We start from the raw sequence: 10,019 nt of genomic DNA on the forward strand, positions 1-10,019 counted from the left end.
AATAAATATCTGTATTTTCCTGCCCACAATGCCAAAGCCTAATAAATAATTAGAGGTAATGTAGGAAGTGAGTAACAATCAGCAAATGCAATATTCTTAGAAGGATATTCTCCAAACCTGGCCCCCAATGTCCTAGGTCTGTTCTTCCGGTCATTTGATGGAAATCACCTGATATTGGCTAATAATGTGTGTGAATGATAAACCAACCTTCCTTCTTTGCTTCTACGGTCCAAACCCCATGAGCCTGATTCATCAAACCAAATCGGAAACTCACTCGTGTGTGCGTAATCACGTTGTTCAAATGTTTAAAACATTTATATTAGCTGAGAGGTTGTTTGCAGAGTTCTAATTATCTAAGTTGCTGCATTTTATACTTTGCTTACCATTTAGCACAATAGCTGCTTTTGTTTTTAAACTTTGAATGTTTCAATGTTCATTTTGCAATTAGGAAGTCAGTGTTAAAGTTATTGTGTATGTGGCCATATTGTTTCATTGCAATAATGTCTTTATTATCACTTCTAAATGTTTGTCCTGCATAAATATTTTCCAATCCAGTTTTCTACCCTTGATAGGTCACAATTGCATATTGGATTGGTCAGTATTTTTGGAATGCAATATTTGTTGGCCATTTTCTAGCCAATTTGGCTTTACTTGGAAGTGTGGGTTTACATTATTTTGTCATGTAAATTGAGTGGTGTCTGTGTTTACAATGTCCCAGGACCTCCAATTGAAGAAGTTAATTATGCTTGTTTTCACGCAGCTCCCTTGCGCATTGTTGTGCAGCAAGGCGGACCCGTTATGTGCGCATCAATTGTGTTCTATCAGTTGAAAAATGCGCCGGGCAATTTTTCAGAGAAGGATCATCAGTCCACTAAATTTTTCTTTGGAATGCAATATTTCTTCACAATATTGCTTCTGGTTAAAGGAGGAATCCGCTTTTATGTGCTTCCACTACCAAGCTGAGGGGAGAAAGTCAATTATATATAGTGGGGTAGCGTCTAACATGCCAGTCAAATTTGTAAAAACACCCTGAAGGGATGGAAAAGCAAGAAAATCTTTGAACAATAATGAGGATTACAAAGTCACATCAATGCATAACATCCAAGCAAACTTACACACACACACGCACGCACGCACACACACACACACACACACACACACGCGCGCACACACACACACACACACACACACACAGTGTTGCAAACCAAAATTATAAAACCAGTGCAACAAATGTAACAATAAATGAATGAATATAATGTAACATAAAGATATAACACTTACCCAAAAGAAGATGAAGTATTAATGATTCCAGCTGACCAGTAATGGACTGTAGATACGCACAGAACAGGGAGAAGGTGCGCGCTAATTAATTGCTATGACCTCACTGAAGGGAGTAGAATCCTCCATCTTGTTCTGGCAGCATCCATTCTGTGAGTTTCCAGATGAACCTTTGTTCTATATATTTATATATTAAGAGGTATCTAGCTTTGCTTGCATAAGGAAGAATAGAAGAAACTATTGAATGTCGCAAACTATAACTGTCAGGGTCCTTATCTGTAAGAAACATGTTTAACCTCAAGTCAAAATAGGAACTTGTGAGTTCTGTAAAATTCTAAGCGTACGTGGCAAATCATTTCCTAATGTTGCTATGACCATATATATGTATGTATTGTATGTATTTATTGTATGTATGTATTATATATGTATGTATTATATATGTATGTATGTATTATGAATCAGATAATTTCCTTGAAAATTCCAGACTGCGTGGTAAATTTTTCCTTAATTTGCGTTGTTGGCTTACCAAGGAATTTGTGTTTCTTGTAGTCCAGGTGAGTTGAAAGAAAATTATGAGCTTGAAAATTGTCAGTCCAACAGCTAAATATCTGTGAAACAGTCACATCAACAGAAATGGATAACAAATGGTGAAAATACCTGAGAAACCACAAGTCGTGATCCTACTTTGGGTGGAATAAATGTTCCTGTGTGAGGGTCCAACATTTGAATACATGCAAAGTGTTAAGATTGGAAATTCCTTTTGCTAGAACATGCGTAACTGAAAACAAACATTATGCAAAAACGATGCAACTTCTTTTAGGAACCAGAAGCCTCTTTTTGCATGTGATCTTCATCATGTCAAATGGTCCTTTCAGAATTATGGAAAGTTCTGCATTGTCTTAAATACTTTGTCCAAGATGACTAGGAAAAAAATCTGTTTCCTCAGCTGATCAGACATTAATAATTGTGAATTATGTTCTGTAAAGATTGATTTTCAATGATAGTAAGGTCAGTTTTGTTTTCCTGTACTTGTTTAACAATCAGTGATCCAGTGACCAGCAGTGTGTTCATTGCTTAGAATCTCCACCATGGTTCTCCAACCTGGTTCTCCTTCTGGACATTCAAAAAAAAAACTAAGACTAGTGACAACAAAGCTGTATTATCTGATGTCAGATACACCATATAATGTGAAAAGCTCACTGTATTTCCTGGTAGTTGTATATAGTTGTGTTGTTTCAGCACTAACCCATCTGTTATCTGAAAAAAGTCAAATCACCTAAACATACCAGGGGCCATTGTGCTCAAATACCAAGTTTTTAAATTGATTGATTGAATGGATAGCCTAGAAGAATGGGTTTAGCATACATATTGCCAGTGTTTGTTGGACTTGTAATGGAAAGCTGACAATTCTGTGCAGGCAGAGATATTGGACCCGATATAATGAAGCTCTCAAACACCAGAAAGAATAGATTATTTTGGGAGAACCCGGATAATCTTGCACACATGGAAGGGATATTGTTGATTTAAAACTTTTGCCAACTAATAGCCAATGATTTTAGGAAATCCATTCCATGTTTGCTGGATCAGCCAGGTTCTTCTGTGATTAACCCTTGCTGTGCTGTGCTGTTTTGAATAAACCTGATTCAAGGATATCTGGAGTTGGTTGTGGTTTGTGTGCCCAGGCGCATTACACATATACTTATTGCTTGGAGATATACACACAAGAACACTTCTTTCCAGGCAGCCTTCAGTCTTGGATTAGCAAGAACAAGAAGGAAAGCCTGCGCAATAGGGAATAATGCTAAAATGAAGAGTGATAACCCAAATCCAGTCTCCATCTGTGTGATCACAGTAAAATGAATGATGACCATCACAGTGTAGTATGTTCCATAGAACAACAAGGAATAGGTCATACGGCACACAACGTTGTCATAGGACCTCATGTGTTTAGTGCAGGGCATTTGCATATTATTCTTCATTCTATGACTGTGCTTCTTCACGGATATGACCAAGTATAAAGTAGTGCTAAACGTCACCAGGAATGGGCCAATAGCAATATGTATTGAAATTATCTGTGGTATTATGAGAGAACATTGGACAGAAAATGAAGAACAAGCTGCTTAGAAAGTTGATGAACAAAGACACCAAGAAGTCCACCAACAACATCCATGGGACAACAGAGATGATATTGTTTTTCAGCCAGGAAAAACATCTGGAGTCAAAAGAACTGAAATTTTTATGACCTAGAAGAACCCCAGATTGGCTGTAAGCCATGAACATGACCCAATGGTAAAAAGCCAGAGATAGAGAAAAATATAAATGGCATGAACCATAGAGAAGAATTCAAGGCTGCAGAAAGAGTCAAGCAACCCAACGAACAGAATATCACAGCACGCTCTGGAGATGGCCAAGAAGAGCAGAATTTTAGTTGCTGTTCATTGATTTTGTTTTGATGAAATCACGGTAAAGCTCAAATATAGCAAACAAATACATTATTATGCCAATGTTTAATTCCAGAACTAAACAGATAATAATGTAAGGTGAGTAGCTCTAAAAGTAACCTTCAGGATTCATTTTCAGTATTCAGGATTTTTTTTTTGATTCTCAATCTCAGATTGTTGAAGTTATCTATGGAATCTGCTCTAGATTGGATGGTTACAGATTTCCTTGCATTGTCACAGCTTTGTCTGGGGGAGATGCAGAGAGTCTAAATATTGTCAGATCATTGATGTAGGCATGGCAGAGATGTTGGTGGAAGTACGTCAGAAGTCCTAATCCATTAGATGAATGTTACCAAGTAACGGACCATCATTTGTATACATGCAAAGTTCAAAGATCTAAAATGACTAGAACTTCACATAACAGAAAACAAATAGTATGAAAATAATTAAATTTCCTTGGATGGAAGGTTTTTTTTTGTAAAGGGCCTGAGACAATGGGCCTGATTTATTAAAGCTCTCCAAGACTGGAGAGGATAAACTTTCATCAGTGAAGCTAGGTAATCCAGCAAACCGGGAATATATTTCTTAACTGTATTTTGCTGTTTGTTAGCAAATGTTTTCAATCCTGGACTAGATCTGTTAGGAGATGCTCATCTCAAGAGTTTTTGATCCAGACCCAAGAGGGTTAGTTTAAGTCAAAAATCCACTACAGGTTGCTGGTCCATTGTAATTTTCACTTTTTTGTCTGTCTTTGACCTGATGATGGAATTTGAAATCTAACATAATAAGCCTTCAAGTCTTCAAGACTGAAGAAGACATCATTTTACAAGTGAACCAGAGCAATCCTTTAATTCTAAAATAGATTTCTTAAATCATTTGTTAATATTTGGCAAATGTTTTCAAACAGGACCCGATGCAGTCCATGGGTCATCCAGGTTCGCTCATGATAGTCTACCTTCTTAAGTCTTGGAGAGCTTTAATAAGGCCCATTATATCTAATTCTCTCTATCCTTGTTTGCTCCAAGCTTTGTTCATCCCTATTAGTAGGGGATATTGGGACCTTGGCAAGCATTGTTTCCTTGTTATTTTGTAAATATATTTTATTCTCCTGTCTCAGATATGGAGAACTGCAGAAGTCACCTGTGAAAGATTTACAAAAGCATGGCAATGTGGCTGCCTAAATAACCGAACATGGAATTTGAGCTCAGATTGCTAGAAATGTAAAACATCTGAGACTCGAATAGCTTAAATCTGAGTTTGAATCAATCGCGATCGGAGCTATAACACCAACACTGAACTCATTGGACCTTTCGGTAATTTTTTTTTAACTTATGAACTAATGTAACTTTATCTATGTACAAGGTCCAGACACAACATTCACCTCAAATTAAAAAGTTTTTTTAAATATTTATATACCAGCAAATCAATGAAATACAGTTATTTTTCTTGAACTCACATGGTCAGTGATGATATTCTAAATAGTTTAAACCATATTTCTAGTAACTAATAACTGTTTGGGGTTAATTGACTAGAAGTCTAGCTGTAAGTGTAACCTCATTGAGGATGGGTTTCCTTTCTATTTAAGGTGAAATGTGGAATGTTTTAGCTGCTACTCAATTTAACCCAAATCCCTTTTAAGCTCCAATTGCTATAAATATATAATAAAATAATCACAATATCCATCACTGCTCAATGTGTCATGAAAAAATATTTGCATTTTTAAATTGTTATATTCCATTTTAATATTTTGCGTTCCCCTGGAAGCATCTAAATTTTTCTGAAAGTTTGCATCCTTATTGACTCAAGTTAACCGATTCACAATATCATTTGAACTTGACATTTTCTTCATTGGCGTAAATTGTTGAAATCGCCACTTATTTGTCACGAGATCAGGTGTCCATTGTGTAGACATTTTCTGTGTATTTTTGTTTTAGTGGAAGCTTGAAATTTTGGATTTCCTTTCTACCATCATGTTCTCATAACACTATCCTGGAAAGATAAGAACATATAATATTCGTAGCAGAGACATCAATAGAAAAAATGTATATTTCCTCCAATAACTTGATGATGAGCTAAATGATGAGATGATATCAAGATTTTCAGGTATACCCAGAGTTTTCACAACAGCTATCCCAGGATTGCTTCTTTTTATTCATTTGATCAGATTGCTTTGCTGCAATGGAGGATGTTAATTTATTATATATAATTATTGGTTGCTCATTATCCTACTTGTTAGAGATCAAGAGGTACTTAAGAACCGGCAGTGTAAGGATTTCCATCCTTCTCACCTCTTTTGTGATTGCCCCCTTTGTCATCAGATGACCAGTCATGGGGGTTAGGGCAGCTCTTTCATGAGGATAGTCATTCTTCAATGTTCTGAAACTAAAAGGTTTCACTTCTGGTCCTAGTGATCACAGTGCTGATATTGTGCATTACTTTTTCTATGTGAATATCAGAAACTATCCCAAGCATTGCTTATCTTACAAATGTAATAACATCATTTGGTGCATTGTCTAAATATTTTCAAGTTTTGTTTTTCCTTGGATTAAAATTAGACCTTGAGCAGTTGGATACATCAGAATAATCAAATCCAAGACAACTCTCATTATCATGGTCCTGGCGACCTGATTGTGTCCTTGGAGCTGAGAAGAAGTTAGGTGAGACTCGCTGAGGTCAAAAACAAAGGAATGCACAACCCAAAAAATGAGCTAAGCATTGTGTTAGTTAAATTTAAAAAAATTGTCATAAGAACTTGACATCAAAGTTTTGTTTTGTGGAAGATTGGCTTCTATAAACCAGAAGAATCGCAAATATAGTAGAATATGCAGAGCCGAAAAGTGTTTCAGGCACTGACATAGAACAAAGCAAATTTTGAAATGAGTAGTGTTATTACCAACTTCTTACCAAGGTTTATGAACATTAGAAGAAGGTCCAATATACCAATAGCAAAAAAGACCCTACATAGTTGGTCCAGAGGAAGGCAAAAAACCCCGGGTACAATTTGCTTCACCAGGGGAAAAAATTCCTTCCTGATTCCATGAGGCAATCATATGTTCCCTGGATCAACAGCCACTGTTATTTTTACTTTAAAGCCTTAATCCCCAGTTATATTCTGTGCTTCTAGAAATCATCCAGCTTTTTCTTAAAGCAATCTATAGTAGTTGCGAATATATTTTTCAGTTTTCTTTTGTAGAACAGACTTGAAACATTCCCATTTCTGTTCTGTGTTCTTTGAGGACAATATTGTCTCCCAGTCCAAGTCACAGAGAGCCGCCCTTAATAATGGAAAATTTGCTCTCTTATAATGAAATGGTTTTATCATTCCTGTTTTTGCTTCCTGGTTACAGCTTACATTAAATGAAATCATATTATGGTCACTGCTACCCAGATTCTCTTTTATTTGCACATTTGATATAACTCTGCATTGTTGGAAATACCAGTGAAAGTGTTTTCTAAATTCTCCTTCTGCAGAAACAAATAGATAATAATTGCACAGATTTGAAGGGAAATCTGTCAGTAGAGATTCAGTGAACATGTTTTATGGAATGTAAATCTGTCCAGTGTCTGCATGTTGGGTTTGAAGACATCTTGTCAGGATTCATAGCAAATCATTTGCTTATATCTGCATCTCTGCTTCTTGTGTGGTTTGTAATGTATGATTCATAAACAAATTCAATGGAAATCATTTATGCTGCACAAAATGTAGAACACTGTTTTGTTTTATCTAGCACCTGCATTGTATCTAGGATGACAACAAACAGGGAGATGTTGTAAATTAGAAGTATACCCTAAGTAGACAATATTTATTCTGTTTTGTCACTCTGCATCTTAAATCTGGTTGGAAATTCTGACCCTCATTTTTCAGTTTCTTAGAGAAAAAAATCAAACATTTTCTCATCAGAGTTCTCATCAAAGGCTCTGATTTATTAAAGCTCTCCATGGCTAGAATGGATCTGGTCCAGAATTGAAAACATTTGCTAAAAAATACCAAATGACTTTTAGGAAATCCATTCCAGGTTTGCTAGATCACCCAGCTTCACTGATGAAAATGTATTCTCTCCAGCATTGGAGAGATTTGACAAATGAAGGGCAAAGTATCGAAATGTCCTTGTAGATATCAGTCAGTCACAGACAGTTACACTGGCATGCCTTTCTCCATCATTCACAGAGAGTTGATGTCAATCCAACACTCGGCACAAATTGGGGCATAGTAGCACAAGGTGCCCTATTGTCACGAATAACATGGAGGGGAGGGTAACAGAAAGGTTACTAACTACTAGGCCTCAAATGACTAAGGAAAAGGGGGATGGTCACCCCTTGCAGACACCCTAATCTAGCCCTAACTCCTAACCGTATGAGTATTCCCTGATGGTAGGAATGCTCATACTCAGGAACCTAGGCCCTACTAGCCCTGTATAGCCCTAGCAGTAGTGTCTGGCTTGAGACTACTGGTTCCTTCCCCTATGAAGGACCCAGTGTCTCCCTGAGGCCTAGTAAACAACAAAATAACCACAAAACACCAAAAGTAAAGCAACTTATCTTATTAGCAGATATCAACAGGAACACAGGATGGCACAACACTCCAGCTATTCACAATCGAGCAGTGAATATCAACCGCAAAGCATGAAGTGTGAGGCCAGACTAAATGGAGGAGCAGTAATGACCACAACCACAACACAGAAACAAGTAAAAACAAAGAGACTGTCAGATACCCTCACATGCAGCTTGTCTGACAGATCCTCAAACTTCCGTCACGGAAGGGACCGTGACAGTACCCCCCCTTCTACAAGTGGCCTGTAAGCCGTGTACCGGGGGCTTTCTAGGATACAGCGAAGTCACAAACAAGGAAAAGCAGCCCACTGACACCAATTTATATAAAACAGGAAGTACTTTACTGCATACTATCACAATAAACAAAATTCCAAACAATAACCCAAAGAAAACACAACACAGAAATGGTACTTTTAATCCTAAACTCTATATCATTTATAAAGATGTTAAACAGTAAAGGTCCCAACACTGAACCCTGGGGTACACCACTGTCTACCTGTGTACTTACTTCTTCATAAAAACAGAGTAAATTTGTTTAAAACTTGATAAAAAGATATTTGGAGTTGGCTGTGGTTTGTGTGACCAGGCGCATTACAAATGGCTTTGGAATAACCGAGCTTAGCTCTTTGAGAACACGTAGATGAATTTGAATTATGAATTTGAATTATGAATTTGGACTTGGGCTCTGCCATTTTCCTTCGTGTACACAGAGATAAAAAAAAGTGTTTAGTAATTTTGCCCAGTCTTTATCCCCATTTACCAACCCTCCTTTCAGGGGCCTACATGCTCAAATCTGATCTGTTTGCTATTAATATATTTATTAAAATGTGGGGGCTTGCCTTACTTTCCTTTGCAATCTGTCTTTCATTTCTTTTTGCACATTTTATCTCCTTTTTATATCTTTTGTTATATCCTTTACAGTTTTTAAATGATAAAGGTGATCCTTCATTTTAATATTTTGGATTGTCCTTTTCTTGTTCCTTATGGCTTTTTTAACATCTATCAATATGAAAACTGGCAACCTATTCAGCTGTGTTAAGAAACAGCGACATCTTGTGGTTGAAATGCAAAACGTCAGTAGTCTTATATTTAATTACAACCATTAAACAGTGAATGCTATCTTCTCAATCTCACAGGCCTCCGGACACCCAGGACCGACCTTATCCGGATTAGCCCTGTGGAAAGCTCTCATTAGACAACTAGCATTAACGTCGGTCGCTGGAACCCACATTCCCTCCTCCAGACTGTAACCCTTCCAGTGAACGAGATACTGGAGAGATCTGCGGAGAATTCGAGAGTCTAGTATCCTGGCAATCTGAAATTCTAGATTACGTCCACCATGACAGGAGGGGGAGGCAAGGAAGACGGTTCCAACAGCTCAACAAATCTCTTCAACAGTGATTTGTGGAACACATTATGAATCTTCAAAGCCTGTGGAAGTTCAAGATGAAAAGCAACTGGGTTATTAATGGCAGAGATCTTATATGGCCCAATAAACCTTGGACCCAACTTCCAAGAGGTACTTTCAACTTAATGTTTCTTGTGGACAGCCACACAGAATCACCCACTCTTAGGTCCGGACCACTCATACGTCTCTTGTCAGCCATACGTTTATACTTGTTGCCCATCTTTTTTAAATTATTTTGGATTTTCTGCCAAATAGATGACAAAGAAGAAGAAAATCTTTCCTCTTCAGGAATGCGTGAAGTCTCAGTATCAGAAAATGTGCCGAATTGTGGATGAAACCCA

Source organism: Pyxicephalus adspersus, chromosome 7 (genome assembly GCF_032062135.1).
Source record: "Pyxicephalus adspersus chromosome 7, UCB_Pads_2.0, whole genome shotgun sequence".
Classification (NCBI taxonomy): Eukaryota; Metazoa; Chordata; class Amphibia; order Anura; family Pyxicephalidae; genus Pyxicephalus; species Pyxicephalus adspersus.